Source organism: Macaca thibetana, chromosome 15 (assembly GCF_024542745.1).
Source record: "Macaca thibetana thibetana isolate TM-01 chromosome 15, ASM2454274v1, whole genome shotgun sequence".
NCBI classification, from domain to species: domain Eukaryota; kingdom Metazoa; phylum Chordata; class Mammalia; order Primates; family Cercopithecidae; genus Macaca; species Macaca thibetana.
This window is the reverse complement of record NC_065592.1, coordinates 102,031,767-102,047,617: the sequence shown is the minus strand read 5'-3', so window position 1 is coordinate 102,047,617 and position 15,851 is coordinate 102,031,767.

The window sequence follows — 15,851 nt, the reverse complement described above, 5'->3', positions numbered from 1 at the left end:
GGCTCAAGCAATCATCATGCCTTGGCCTCCCAAAATGTTAGGGTTGCAGGCTAAAGCCACCAAACTTCTTTTATAAGGGCACTAATCCCATTCATGGGGGCTCCACCCTCATGACTTTATCACCTCCTAAAGGTTCCACCTCCTAACATCATCACCTTAAGCATTAGGATTTCAGTATATAAATTTTGGAGGACACAAGCAGACCATAGCATTTTCTGTTCTGATCCTGAAGAATATTTCAAATCATATGACTTTAATCAACACATAATATAACCAATTCTTTAAAAATTGTTCTAATGTAGTCCTTTTTTCTTTATTTCTAGCTCAAGTCACTGGATATTTGCTGAGTATTCATTATGAAACTTGAAATAAATCTTAACAGATATAATGATACCAATTATGATTCTTGTATTACCACATCAGTACATTAACTGAACACTTACTATATGCACGGCACTTCAGGGAGAGTTCAGTATCTATAGTAACTGTCATCCTCATAAAACCCTTGCTAGTTACTTATCATTAATCCTAGTGCATAAAACAAAATGAGAGCTTATGACAAGTTTTCATGATCACGGAGCAGGGAAACTTGGAAAAGTTATTTTTGGCCAGGTGTGGTGGCTCACGCCTGTAATCCCAGCACTTTGGGAGACCGAGGTGGGTGGATCACGAGGTCAGGAGATTGAGACCATCCTGGCTAACATGGTGAAACCCTGTCTCTACTAAAAATACAAAACTTAGCTGGGCATGGTGGCGCATGTCTGTAATCCCAGCTAATCAGGAGGCTGAGGCAGGAGAATCGCTTGAACTCGGGAGTTGGAGGTTGCAGTGAGCCGAGATTGCGCCACTGCACTCCAGCCTAGTGGACAGAGTGAGGCTCCGTCAAAAAACAAACAAACAAACAAACAAATTAAATTAAATTAATTAAATACTACAATGAAAAACAAATGTAACTGATGTCTGCAACTTACTCCAAAATACAATACATAAGAGGAATTCATGGGTGGAGACAGGCATGGCTAGCAGCACAGATGTGTGATAAAGCAACTACTGTGTAGCAAAGGGGTGATTTAGGGTGTGGGTAAATGGTTTCACTGTATAATGATTTCAATTTTTTATATATATTTCAAAATTTTCATAATAAAAGTTTGGGCAAAAGTTCAAGTAATGATAATTCTACACTGCATTTTATCAACTGACAGCACCCACTATGCTCACAGGGCTGTAGGTTCCAGGTAGGTGGTACTGTGGGTGCCACCTGTCCAGCCAGGAGGACCTGCACCTGCTATTTAAGTCTCTGTGGGAACTATGGGACTTCGTGCAAACTGCTGTTTGGGGAAGTGTTGCACTTGCCCCAGCTGGAGCCCTGCAGGCTGTTCCAGCTCATCTGTGGGGTAGGAGGCTGACATACATGTTCTACCGGGGCTGACCTCTGCAGACTGAGATCTGAGCTGTGCTCAGCTAGCCCAGCTTGCCTGGCTGCCATTCACCAAAATCACTTTGATGGCATTCATCAAAGTGGTGCTCTAGAATCTAGAGGGAAAGAGTTTGTGAGGTATGGTGGTTCCTTTTATGTGTCAACTTGACTGGATCATGGGGTGCCCAGATATTTGCTTAAAGATTATTTCTGGGTGTATCTGTGAAGGTGTTTCTGGAAGAGTTTAACGTTTGAATTGGCAGAATGACTTAAGAACATGGTGCTTCCCAAGGTGGAGGGGCCTCAGCCAATTGACTGAGGGGCTGAGTAGAGCAAAAAAGCAGAGAAAAGAGGAATTTATCCTTTGTGCTTCCTGTCTGCCTGCTTGAACTGGGACATCTCATCTCACCTTCTCTGACCCTCGGACAAAGATTCACATCATCGGCTCCCCTGGTTCTCAGGCCTTTAGAGACAGATGTAATCACACCATGGGCTCTCCTGGCTCTCCAGCTTGCAGACCCAGGGACTTCTCAGAATCCATGATTGTGTCAGCCAGTTCCTCATCATAAATCGCTCTCTCTCTTTTTACACACATACACACACATACTCTCTCCTCTCTCTCACTCTCTCTCTCTCTCATCCTCATGAAACCTTTGCTAGTTACTTATCATTAACCCTAGTTTACAAAACAAAATGAGTTCATCAAAAATATGTACGGGTGTGTATGTGTCTGTGTTGTGTGTGTGTGTGTGTGTGTGTGTGTGTGTGTGTGTGTGTGTGAAAGAGAGAGAGAGAGAGAGATCCAGTTGCTTCTGTTTCTGTTTCTGTTTCTGTGGAGAACCCTGACTAATACATGAGGAATTATTGGCTTCCAGGGCTTCTCTATGACCAGAAAACACCACAGCCTGTGTGGATCCCCAGCCCAGCTTGACTGGTAAATGCTGACCACAAGAAACACTTCATCTGACAAATGGTGGGACCAGAAACCCAGAAACCAGTGTGGGGACACAGTCAGCAGGCCCCGGTCTCTGGAGGGATCATAGCAGAAATTCTCTATCAAACATGAGAGGAAAACAGGCAGCAGGAAGATTCCACAGCGGCTGCTCTCTGGTTAGCTCCAGTGAAGTCATCAGCACCAGGAAAGCAGGGAAACTAGCTAAGGAATTCACCAAAACCCAGCTCCAGGCCTTGCAGCCTCACAGTAGAGAGAACAACTGCAGCTCCACCTGGCCCTGCCCGCAGAGGCAGTGGAATGTGTGAGTATTTTGTTTAATACTCCACGTGGTTGCTCTCTGCCTCCCAAAAGGGATTTAAGATGGCTTACAAACATGGCCACAACATTGGCAATGAGAATAAAATAAAAATAGACAATATAAGCAAAGCAGAAGGAAAATCAGGCAGGGGTGTAAGATGAAGTGAGGAATGAAGTCAGCATCTGATGCAACTGTATGGAAGCACATGAGATATTTGTTACAAATTCAATGTCCTGGGGAAGTGGGACCCTAGTATCCCAGTCATCCTAACTATCGGAGAATTATTTAACTGAACACGTGAAAGAAGGAACCATGAACTTACTAAGCTGTGGGTTCTTAATGCAGAATTTGAATCTTCTGAAAAGAAATGAGATGCCTGTGTTCACACGCACTTTTATTTTCTACTCAGATCATTTAAATGCTCATCAAATTATCAGAGGACTCCAGGACCTAAAACCCATTCACCACTAGTACCACTGCTAACCTTTCCAGAAAGCCATGGAAAGATGGAACCATGATCAGGGGATACTAGATGTGATATTGTTAATTGCACTAGATATTTACAAAGGATCAACGTCTGGTCTAAGCGTGTCCCATGCACTATCTCACTTTAGTCCTGGAAGCAAGCACTATAATCAGTACCATTTTATAGATAAGGAAGCAAAACCTTGGAGGTTAATTTCCCCACAGTTATGCAGTTGGTCAATGTCAAGATTAATTTCCCAGCAGTCTGGCTTCCAAGCAGCAGGTATAACTGCCATAAATCCAACTCACCACATTGCAGGAGAGAAGGTTTCCTGATGTGGAAACATACCAGGGTCTCGGGGAGAAGCTCCACTGTTCCTTATTCTAAAACCAAAAAAAGACACTGTAAACCATTGTCAAGTAAACTATTACTCTTAACTTCTGATTTGTGTTGTATCTGCATAATTCTTTGAATGAAATGGACTTTATTCTGCAATTTTCTGGCAGCTGGCACATTTTTGTCATTTCTTAAAACTCATCTTCAAGGTAGAGCTCATTCTCAGAAGAGCTCATTCAAGGAAATATCTAAATCCCATCTCTGCCACTTATTGACAGTCTGACTTTAGGCAAGTTACTTAGTTAGCTTTGTTACTCTTTTTCTTATTCTTTGTATTATTATTATCATTCCCAGTGCTCTGTGTATGTATTTTTTCACAATATAAAACACATAAAATCAACTAACTTTATTTTATGAAGCATGTAATACTCAGAAACTAAAATAATTTTTTTAACAGGAAGAGAAATATAAACCCTTTTTAATAAAGAACATAAATGTAAAAATTTTCCCCAAAAAGGATGGAGGTGGGAGATTGAATTATGTAGCTCATTATCAAAGTAACTCCTGAGCTAGAGTAGAGAAGAGGCTCATGGACAGAATATATTTGTATTCCAAATAATAGCTGGGGACAAAATAATTATCCTCTGCCTGACATTACTGTTTAGTATGACTCCAAATGCCCTGGGCATCTCCGTGGCAGGTAAAGCTAAGTGGTGATTCTAACTGTTACACAGGAGGATAGAATGGCTTCCTGTTTTCAGTCAGTGTGTCCACTTAGAAAACCCAAGAGAGGTAAATAAAAATCTGTTGGAATGAATAGGACATAGAGAATTCTATACAATAGACAAACTTAAGGAAAGTATACTAAACATAGGTTTAAGGTATAACTAATCAAGATATTTATTGAGAGAAAAAAATTCTATTAAATATAGCATCAAAATACAAACTATTCCAAAATTACTGTTAACACAAAAGTCATAATACTTACATAAAGAAAAGTACAAAATAACTGAATACCTACTAGGGCCCTGTGAGTGTGCAGCCCCTTCCCCTGTCTTAGTTTTCTTCAGAGAGTGGAGCCCCTGAGGTGCCTGGGCTTGCATGAGGGTCTCCATTGCCTGTCTCAGCTCTGTAGGTGGGTGATGCACTAGCCCAGGCTTCTCTGTGGGTTGCTCAATGGTGTAACTCCAGGACTAGAGCAGGCCTGACACACAGAGAGGCATCACTACAGTGCCCACAGCCCCACTTGTTCCAGGCACCGCTCTGTCCTAATCCACTCAGTACAGGAGAAGGAGAGGTCAAGGTTTCCATTTTGTAGAAGAGGAGGTAGAGGCACTGCCTGAGGGCTCACAGATGGTGACCATGGAGGTGTGACCTGAACCAGGCAGTCTAGCCTCAGATTTCATGGCCACCATCATACTCCATAGCTTCCTTTTTATCTGGGGAATGAAAAATGATGACAATTATGTTAAAACCGTATGTATATATAAAAGTACATAAACATCAGGATAACTTATTGGGTTATTAATCTGTAGTGTTTTTTTGACTATTCCTCATTGCATGTTTTCCTCCTTGGAATCAGGTTCGTGAATGTATGAGCTGTGCTTTCATACAGTGTCTCTCAACTGGTTTAAGACATTCCTAATACTGTGCTGGAATTCTTAATACCTTTTCTTTTTAAAAAAAAAGGTCTTGCAAATTATGTGGTAGTTCTTTCTCTCCCACATTTCAAGCCAGCCTTCTGGGCTCCCTCACCTAAGGGGTAGTCAGGTGGCAGGAAAATAGTAGAAGTTTCCAGAAGGTTATAGCACATTCTGTCTCTAGAGGGAGACAAAAATGGGAAGCAGGGAGAAAAGAGAAATGAAGTGAGAAGCTGGGACTTAGGAGAGACTCCTTCCAGCTGGGGAAGGCATGGAGGATAGGGGTTCTGCCAAAGCACCACCTCCTCCACCACCACAGTGTCTCACAGAAGCTTCTGGTCCCTAGTGGGCAATGGCTGAGTGTCTGCAGTTTGTGTGTGTGCTTAACCTGTCTCCCTGACACTGAAAATCTTCCAGGAGCCTAGGCTCATTCTACATTTTGTTCAACACTGCATCTCTAATATCTAGGGAAGCATAGCCCCTGGGCCCAGAAATCTCACCAGAAAAATCTTTCCTGTAACTAAAAAGCAGCATAGATGGAGGACTTCAAGACCCCTGCAGGCACAGAGTCAGGGATCACTCAGGGACCTCAGTGTGAGCCTAGGACCTGGAGCCCCCAAATACATTGTTCTGTTCAAGAACCCTGAGAAATACGTGCAGAGAGAGACACTCCAGAACTGATTGAGATTTAATTCAGAACTGGGATCTAATTTTACTTAACAAGTAAATAAGGCCATAGGACATTTTTTGTACACTCACGTGTATAGCTAAGATTTATACACCTGTCCCATTGGTAGCCCAGGTGTGCCACTCCTCCTCTCTGTGTGAAGAAGCCCCTGACAGGCGAGGGGAGACAGGGAGGCCACGTGAGCTTTCTCCCTCATGACTTGGCATGAGGTCACTGCAGCTGGTGGTCCTGAATGCACAGTGTCCTCCAGCCATGCCCCCCAGCTGTCCAGAAGGTGGGAAGAGTCATCCCTGTTTATTCTCACAGAGTGCCTGCCATCCCAGTCCTCATCTCACACAACTTGCACCCGATTGCCTTGCTGGGGGAGACTGCATGTTTCTGATGGAACTCAGGAAGCTATTGAACCCCAAAGGGGAAGGGTGAGATCTGGGAGAGATGGAGGCATGGAGGTTTCAGCCCCTTGGTGATGAGCTGTGCCTCCCAGGCGGCACTCCTGGTGGCTTTCCTAGGCTCCTTTGATCAAAGTATGCTCTTCCAGCACGTGCACGGCCTTATCCTATTGCTTGTGAAATGTCCAGCTAAGCTGTCCTCTCTCCTTCTGACCCTGGTTGTCACTACAACTCAGATGGGAACTCAGCTTCCAGAAAGTTCTTCCGGACCCCTAAGTCTTTCCCCGGGGAAAAGACTACATCTAAAAATAGGTAGACTCATCAGTTTTTGATGGGGAGATTATATATCAATTATGCATATTTTTACTTAATTACTTTTGTGTGTTTTCCAAAGGTTTGTGTCCATTTTACATTTGAAAAAGGAAAATAAATATTTTGGCATCATCCTTGAATGGCATGAACAATCCCTTGTGAAGAAGCCCCAGTGCCCTCCCATGAGTCCGGACCACCACCAGCACCAAAGACCTTGCCGGAGAATCTGAACTTCAAGTCAGCTGAAATGTTAAATGGGCCTTTTTGCTATGAAAACGTCCCCCGTTTCGACTTAAATGTAGTGATGAGTAGCACTGGAACGAGGTTTTTGTTCACCAAAAGTTTCTCCCAGAATAGAAACTGACCCAAGTATTTTTCTTGGGAAGTACATCTATCTGGCAATGGTCACTGTTGACATTTTAAGCTAATGCACTCTGGTATGCAAAGTTGAGCCCAAAAAGCAAAGATCTGTTTGCCATTTTGTGCGTGTGTGTGTGTGGGGGGGGGTGTTTACCCAAACTCTGCCAACTGGGGTATAAAGACACCCTTACTAGTCAAATGCACTGGACTCTTTGCTTATAAATTCCTGAAACTCCACGCACTCCCCGGGTTGGTTTGGCATTGTGGCCTTCAAGCTGGGGCAAGTGGCCCAAAGCCTTTCTTATCCTTCTCTCTGGCATTTGCGCCCTCCAGCAAAAGAAAAAATAGGGCAGTGTTCTTTGCGTGAGGATAGAGTTTCACATGCTCTGGTCTCTTCAGAGGGGCACCACTCCACAGATGAAAAACAGCCAGCAAAAAATTAAGCAGCCGGCCCCTCTGTCAATCCAGGTTCTGGGGTCTGGGTCTTAAAACACAGCACCTGTTGCAAGTAAGCAGTTGCAATGGGCCTGCAGCTGTGGGTGCTGTTATGCAGCCAGCTCGTAGCAACAACACAGCAATCCTTGTCAGTCTGACACGTGAGGATGGCTTAATAAATGCATTTTGTCACAGCTCCTGCTGCCCCGCAGAAAGAAACCCTGCACAATTTAACAGGATCACTACAAGTCATCACAGAGAAACACTCATTTGACTGGGTCGGTTAGCCTCTTGGACACCTTTCTACTAGGTTTCTATGGTTACCATGTTCATTATTTTTGTAGAACAAAAGACCAATTCACAATCTGCAAACCACAATCTCCATCAGATGCTGCAAACCCAATCCCCCACCCTTCCTGCTTTCCTCTGGCATCAGTAACCAGGATGATAGGAATGTGCCCTGGAATGTAATCACTAAGCATTTAGGCACTTCACATTCTCTGTCCTTCCCGGGGAGAAGCCTGCAAGCACAGAGACAGGCAGGCATCCCAGGATGGAGGGGGCTGGAGAGGGGCAAGGTGTCGATATCACACCCAGATCCATGGTAATACTCATATGTTCATCTTGGCTTGGGATCCAGAGTAATTATTTTTTATCCTATCTACCACTGTTGACACTTTGGCTAGATTGATTTTCAGATGAAAAAGTTTTATTAAATAATTGCTTCGAGAAAATAATTTTCAAACCAGTTCTGTGCATGTCGTGATCAAATTCAGGATAACATTGCAAACAGACCATGAATCCCTGAAAAGATTTGGAGTGTGTATTATTATCCGTGTCTCATCTGCCACTTCAATGCAGACGTGGAAAATCTTGGGCAGTGTCCCTTTTGTCAGAAAGAACCAAATGGTACTGCCCTGCTGGACATGATCCCGGCGGCAGCCCCCCCAGGCTCATGACTAATTCAAAACACCAAATGACACCCCAGCATCCAGAATGGCAGGACCTCTGCTCTACTGCCTGGACCCTCCACCAGATGCCCCCTTCTGTGGCCTCCGCTTTGTCAGAGACATGCTGTGTAGAGCAGGGAACAGGCAGCCTTGACATCCTTACAAAGCACTCTTGTTGGTATTGTTCCTATTATTTTATGAATATAAACACTCACGCCTGTAATCCTAGCACTTTGGGAGGCAGAGACGGGCGGATCACGAGGTCAAGAGATCGACACCATCGTGACCAACATGGTAAAACTCTGTCTCTACTAAAAATACAAAAAAATTAGCTGGGTGTGGTGGCATGCACCTATAGTCTCAGCTACTCAGGAGGCTGAGGCAGGAGAATCACTTGAACTCGGGAGGCGGAGGTTGCAGTGAGCTGAGATAGTGCCACTGACTCCAGCCTGGCAACAGAGTAAGACTTCGTCAAAAAAGAAAAAAAAAGAGGACACTAAAAGGGCACTGTCTTTTTAATTAAAGTTGTTCTCTCTCCCCTGTGTCTTCAGTTCTATATAGAAAAAATGGCATCTTTTACTATGCTCTGAAGTCTCTGTTTTAGTTTACTCTGACAAAGCTGTTGCCCAGAGTAAAAGTCAGCGTCACCCAGCCATAACACACATTGTCTATACCAGCAGGGCAAGGGTGAAATAATCCAGGGATTGTCCCCAAGTCTTTTCTGACATGACGGATGGTTGGCCCAGGGCCTGATGATAACAGGAGCTACGACAAGCAGGAGTATTACGAGATGAAGGGATATTTGGGATGATGTTTGATCTTTGAAGGTCAACCTTCCTGCGTACAAGGCCGAAGTCAAGCTGACGTCTCTAAGCTCCTCTCCTGGTTTTGAGCAAGCATGTTCCAGGAAGCTGATTGTTATTTTGGCAAGTGACTCTTTATCATGATGCATTTCAGGGGAGTTGGGGGTCAGGTTTCCTGTTGCAGGGAGTTCTGATAGTTCCTGATATTTACATAAATAGGCCTTCAACGATTGATGAAAAATGTAATGTGGAAACGTGAATTTCAACCCTATGTGGTTGAAACTCCACAAAAAGAATATATAGAGATTAAAAGCTGGGGAGAATGCAGTCTACATATTACAAGGATTCTTTGAATCCATGCACAGAAATTTGTTGTCTCCATTTTTCTTCCACACAGAACACTTAAAGGAGAGGCAACTTTCATGCTGAGAGATGAGCTCTCCATGACATCTCACTGAAATAGTTCAGATTTATCCTGCAGCCGCAAATCAGAGTCATGCATTACTTCTTTCCGAAAAACAAATTGAAAACCACCAGTCATTCTTCATCATTTGTACAAAAATCCTTATAAAAATGATAAAAGAAGGTAATGGAAGCACAGCTCCCATGTTGGTAAGGACAGAGCAAAGACATTCCGTAAAAGCCATTTCCCTTCTCCTCCTTTTGAAAACCAAACCAAACAAAAATATCTGGCTGAAACGATGGTGAAACAGCAGAAATTTATTTACCTTCAAACTTGCAGACAAAATAACCCCTCCACACACAGTTCAAAGAAATGAACTTGTAAATATTGTGACTTATTAAAACAACAAGGCTATAATTCACTTCACCTCCAGAAAAAAAATCAAAACAGCACTTGCTTAACCTCCACAAGAACCCTGAGAAGCTGGCAATGCAAAGGACAGCTCTTTTTGCAGGAGCAACAGGGAGCGGGAGACTTTGCCTCATCCATGTTTACACGAGGCTTAAAATAGATTTTGAGTGCCTAACGCTGCCTAGCGCATTAGTGTAACTCCAACGCCAGCCTTCCCAGCAGCCAGTGGACTCCGACCTTGATCCCTCCACCAGTGCCAGGCAGGCCCCAGGAGCATGTGCTAAGGAGCCAGTCCACAGCGTTCCCTCCTCAGGGACCCGACACCAGACCTGGGCCTTCATCTGGCTGTCCTCAGTCACTCCCAGCCCCTTCTCAGGCATTTTCACTTTCTGAGCAGAAGGACAGGTGGGCTGTGTCTTCAGTCTCAACACCCAGCTGTCTCAGCCAGGCACGGAAGGTGAGAGCTTGCTGCTGAGAACCACCCTAACCTACAGGAAGGAGCCACGAGCTTTCCTGGACCCCAGGCCCTTGCCTGGAAAGTGGTTACTGAGCCTGAGTGTCTCCTACCCCTGCTCTGGTATGCACCTCCCTGGAGCAGAGCGGGCATCTCAGCCGTGCCCCTCTCCTGGGGAGGGGGAGGGCCCCACATGGCCCAGAGGTGCTGGGGACCAGCTCAAGCTCCTTTTGCCACACTTTTCACCAGAAAACTCTAAGCCTGCAGGGGCTGCCCCTCAGCCAGCTCCTGTGCACAGGCCAGGAAATCAGAGCCACCGTCAGGTAGGGCAGGCCACAAGTCCACGAGCATTTTCTAGGTCAGAGCCTTCTCAGAGCTACAGCCTGCTAAACCTGACCTGCTAAACCTGCATGGAACCCTGGGCTGATCCCCCTTCTGAGGGAGAGGGGAGGAGAAGCGCTGCTCCCCCTGGGTCCGTTTAAAACCTGGAGCACTGGGACCAGTTCTAGCCCAGGCAGCGCCTGCCAGCCATCACAGAACAGCTCAGCACAGCCTGGAAAGGCCAGCGAGCCACTGGGCAAACCGGTTAGCTCAGCAGGGCCCAGCAACAAAACCTTCTGGCAACGCAGTTGAAAGAGAGAGAGTACATGTCTGTAATGTGTCTGTGTATGTGCGTGTACATACAACACATACATACCGACATATACATACATATTGAGATGTATCTGCACATATATATAAAAGTATATATTTAACAGTGAATTTAACAAGTACAGGAAGCTGCATAAAGCAAACATGAAGTTTAATGAAGTCCTATGAGGCAAACATGCTTGTAACCCCCAGTGCCCACTCCAGAACCTTCCCACCCCTCTACAGAACCCCACTCCCAGATCTCTCCTCCCTCCTGGGGCACAGCTGGGCTGAGTCTCATGGCCATTAGTTCTCTAGTTCTCTTCGCCATTTTATTACCCATGAGGTTCATCCTCAGTGGAGCATAGGGCCGCCTTTTATCTTTGACTAAGTCTTATAAGTCAGTAAGTGCCCACGCCTGATGTAGACATAGATATACATATACACATGTATGCATACACATGAGTATGTAAGCAGATGCTGTAACATGTTTAGAACAGAATCCACACTCCTCTCTCCTTCAGGCTCGTGCCCCACTATTTGGAATGCCATTTATTGGATAAACAACAGACAAGTATAAATTAATACCATATGTTTAAAAAAAAGAAAACTACATGCGGGGCCTCAGACCTGAGCCCTTAGAACAATTCCCTGAGTGAGTGTGAAGCTACTCCCCGAGCCAGGAGGCCTCCTTGTGTATCTCCACCTCTCCCTCTGCAGCCCCATGGGGGGCGAACCCGGGGACTCCAGTGAAACCATCTCCAGCTCCTACCAGATTCCCAGCTTCTTGAGGAGAGGGGCCAGCAGAGCTCAGTACATTGGCCACAGAGCGCAGCCAGCGAAGGAATCCAGGGTGGTCTAGGCCAAGCCATACCCCCTTGATGGGGTCAATTGCCAAATGTTTGTGAACTTCGGGACCAGTTGTTACACACAGCCATTATTAAAAATTAAAATGAATAGACTTGCAATAAATAATTTATATTAAAATTCAAGGTAATAACTGCCACGTTGTGTTATTATCATGTTCTCTAGATTGTGTGCCTGTTTGTCTGGTGATATATGTATGTCACCATACTTAAGGTAGTGGCTCTGCAAACCCTTTCCAACTCTGTGTTTGGTGACATGTCATTAGCTTCCCATTGGCTGTCATGGGAGGATTTATACCACAGACAATGACAAATGTTACAAACCAGGTATCCCATGCATACACACAATATACATCCATCCATATGCATATACCAAGCACACATATACATACATGCCACACTTATATGCATGCACCACACAGCACACACACACCACACTACACACAATACACTGTGGGTTCCTCCCCCAAATCCTCAAAGATTAAAACTGGAAACCAAGCATCTTTTAAGGTGGCGTTCCCAACCTGAGACCTTGGGTGGCCTCCTAAGTCTGAGAGAAGTGCGGATGTCTCTTCCCCGCCACAGGGAGGTGACTCTGGGCAGGCCTAAAACCTGAAGCAGGGCTAGTGGAGGCTGCAGTGTGGCTGGGGCTGGCCTGAGAGGGCTCAGGACCCTCTGAGCAGAGCCCTGCTCACACCCAGGGTCCTTCAGTCAGGCAACAGTAGCCCGAGGTTTTCTTGGGCTATCTGTGCCCCTGGCAGCATCTGCTCCCTTGGAATTGCAGATGGTCTGCAGCGCCTCCACTCCCGGGACGCCACGATGAGCCTTGCCTCTGCCTCGACAGCCTGTTTTTTGAGGACGACAAGGGGTCTCTGCCTGGTGCTGGGGATAGATCAGGAAAATGCCCCTGCTCATCCATCTACCTCTTGATCTCTTTCCATCCCAGGCTGGCACACACAGCTCCCGGAACCCTGGGAGTTTGCTGTCTTCTGTGTGCTAACGAGATGGCTGGTGGCTGAACTCTAGTTTCAGGATGACAGCTGATTGCCAGAAAGACCAACCATGATGCCACTTCATCCCCAACCCAGAGTTGGGAGGAGGGGCTGGAGACCAAGTCAGTCACTAATGGCTAATGATGTTTCAATCACACCTACATCATGGAACCACCACCAAATCCCCAAACAATGGGGTTTGGGGAGCTTCCAGGGTGGTAGAAGCATCCACATTAAGTGGGGAGCTGGGCACTGAGAGGACAGGGAAACTCCACACTTGCTCCCCCAATACCTTCTCCTATGCTTCTCTTCCATTTGGCCACTCCTGAGTTGTATCTTTCATAACAAAACCATTATTGTAAGTAGAGTGCTGCCCTGCGTTCTGTGATTCATTCTAGCAAGGTATTAAGCCAGGGGGAAGGTCATAGGAGCCCCTGATTTCAGAGCCGGATGACCCTTGGGCTTTGTGGCTGCTGTCTGCTGTGGGGCAGAGTCATGGGACAGAGCCCTTCATCTCCAGTGTTCATGGCATGAACTTGTTGGACACCCAGGTGGCGCTGGAGAACTGGAGGACTAAGAATTGAGAATTGCCACTTGGAATGACACCAGACAAGTGCAAAGTCAGACAAAGTCCTGTGTCCTCTCTAAGAGGCCAATGCCCCTAGTTATTCTTTAAGCCTGAATCCAACGGTCTCTACTATGCCTCCTTCTTGGCTGTGGAAGACAGACACCTCCACCCTCCCATCCCACTGCTGGGCAGTCCCCAGAACCTTTCCATGGCATTCATCACTACAGAGAGGCTTGGAGAGGTCTAGGAAGTTAAGACCTCCACAGGCCAGGTGGATCTGGGCTCACCCATCCTCTTCCCCACCCACATCTCCAGAGCCCAGACCCCAGCTCTGGAGCCTCTTCTCACAAATACACTGTGCCCAGTCATCACACCTGGGACCCCACGGTGCTGTATGTTTCCTGCTGTGTCTCCCAGCAGACTCTGCTCCACCACTGCCACCTGGGCAATTGGCAGCAAGTACATCCAGACCACAGGTATTGGCAGCAGGGAGGCAGGCCTGGGGCACAGACAACAGCCAAATCCTGATGTTGACATGCAAAGGATGCCACACCTCCAGGAACATCCAACAGGCAGCCAGTTCCAGCCAGTTCCAGCCAGTTGCAGCCAGTTCCAGCCAGTTCCAGCCAGTTGCAGCCAGTTCCAGCCAGTTCCAGCCAGTTCCAGCCAGTTCCAGGGGATGAAAAGGCAGAGATCCTCCACCTCCTCTCCAAGAAAAATCGCCCAGTGCTCCTTTGAAGAGTCCGAGGTTGCATCTAAAATGCTTCTGGAAATTATTGTTTGAGGTGTCACCCACCTCCCACATCCAGCCCCTCCCAGGCACCTCAGTCATGCAGGAAGGAGGAAGAGCTGGAGGAAAGATTAAATAGAAGGTGTTGGTGGGAGTAGGGGGAAGACGAAATGACAGGACGATAAACACAGACAAGACCCAGGGTTGGGGCTGGGTGACCATAGCCAGACACTTGATGTCTCCGGCTCTCTTTAAAACAGAGACGGAGCGAAATCTTTCTTGTTGTGGCAACAAAGTGAGGGAGGCACGAAGAACCTCTGTGAATGTGATGAGCCCACTGAGGAGAGGTGAGACCACCAGGGCAGATGGGGTTGTCCTCACCAGCTGGCCCCCTTGGGCCCAATACACCCCTGCCTGCCCTTCAGCCCCTGCCTGAGGGAAAGAGGAGACCCCAAGAGCAGTCAAAGACACTGGAAATGAAACACAGAACAAAAAGTCAAGACCAAAGTAGAATGGAGCAGTGGTGTGTGAGTCCACGGGGCCATCCTGCAGAAGGGTGAGGTGGTCACTGACAGTGGGGGCACAGAGGCACAGCCACAGTGTCAGATGTCTATGCCTTTGCCTCATCCTCTGGGAAGTGCCAATGAAACACACATTCAAAATGTGACTTCTGCCCTGTCAGTGACTCCCTAACCTGGGGAGGCAGGCTTCAAGATGCTTTCAGTCCCTGGGGATGTTTGCAGACAGAAGTAGAGAGACGTTGTCCCTGGAAAGCCATAATCATCTAGTATTGGAATGTTTCCGAAAAGGCTTGTTTTCGTCTGAAATGACATAGCTGCCCCTGCCGGTTTTGTCCACCCTGTATGTCCTGTTCCTTTCACTCTAGAAACACAACAAACGTGTGTAAACAAACTGTGGGCAGCTCTCTACGCAGGGTTCTTTGAGCCTGGCCCACACTGGGCGGCTCCCACAGCTGAGGCAGGGTCCGTAGCTACGGATCCCGGACAACAGGCCACACGTTCCGGGAGGATTCTAGCAAGATCTCCCCGTACCCAAGCAGCCTATGAGGCTAATGTTCAGATGAGAAGGCTCTGTGGGAGGCCACAGTTGGTGCTGTGGGAGACCTTTCCCAGGCACACAGGGCAGGACGGATCCATGGAGCCCAGCATGTATGTTTCTCAGTATTCCAACTGGATCCCTCAGAAGTCGGATGCAGAAGAAACACAGAAATCCGTCTGTGTTTCATAGCACACTGATCCAGCTCTCTGCATAAGGCAGTGGGTTTCAGACAGGTGCACAAAGGGCCATGGGAGTGGTTGCTAGAATGCAGATTCCCAGCCTCTCCCCCAGAGATTCAGATTTTGTGACTCTGGAGTGGGACCATCCTCATTCATTCCTGGCTCCACCACTGACCCGCGTGTTTCTGTGTAACCTCTGTGCACCTGAGGTCATCTGAATGAGGGGCACTGTCCGGACATGGAGATACTAAGGGCCTTTTAACAATCTATTTTCCAGGTGCTGCAATGGTTCAGTAATGTAGTATCTCAGGCCTGGTGCACAGTATGTGGTCAGGGTGCACTGTTTTTGTTAGCAAGACAAGGTGTCACGTGCTTCTTGGATTCCAGGGATTCTTCCCTCTATCTGTCTACAACTGTCGCCCTTACCCTCGTTATTGGATTGATCCCATACATGGATTTTGGGAGAAATCCTGTTGAGGCAGTGTCCTTGCAGTTTCTGTCTCTTAGCAA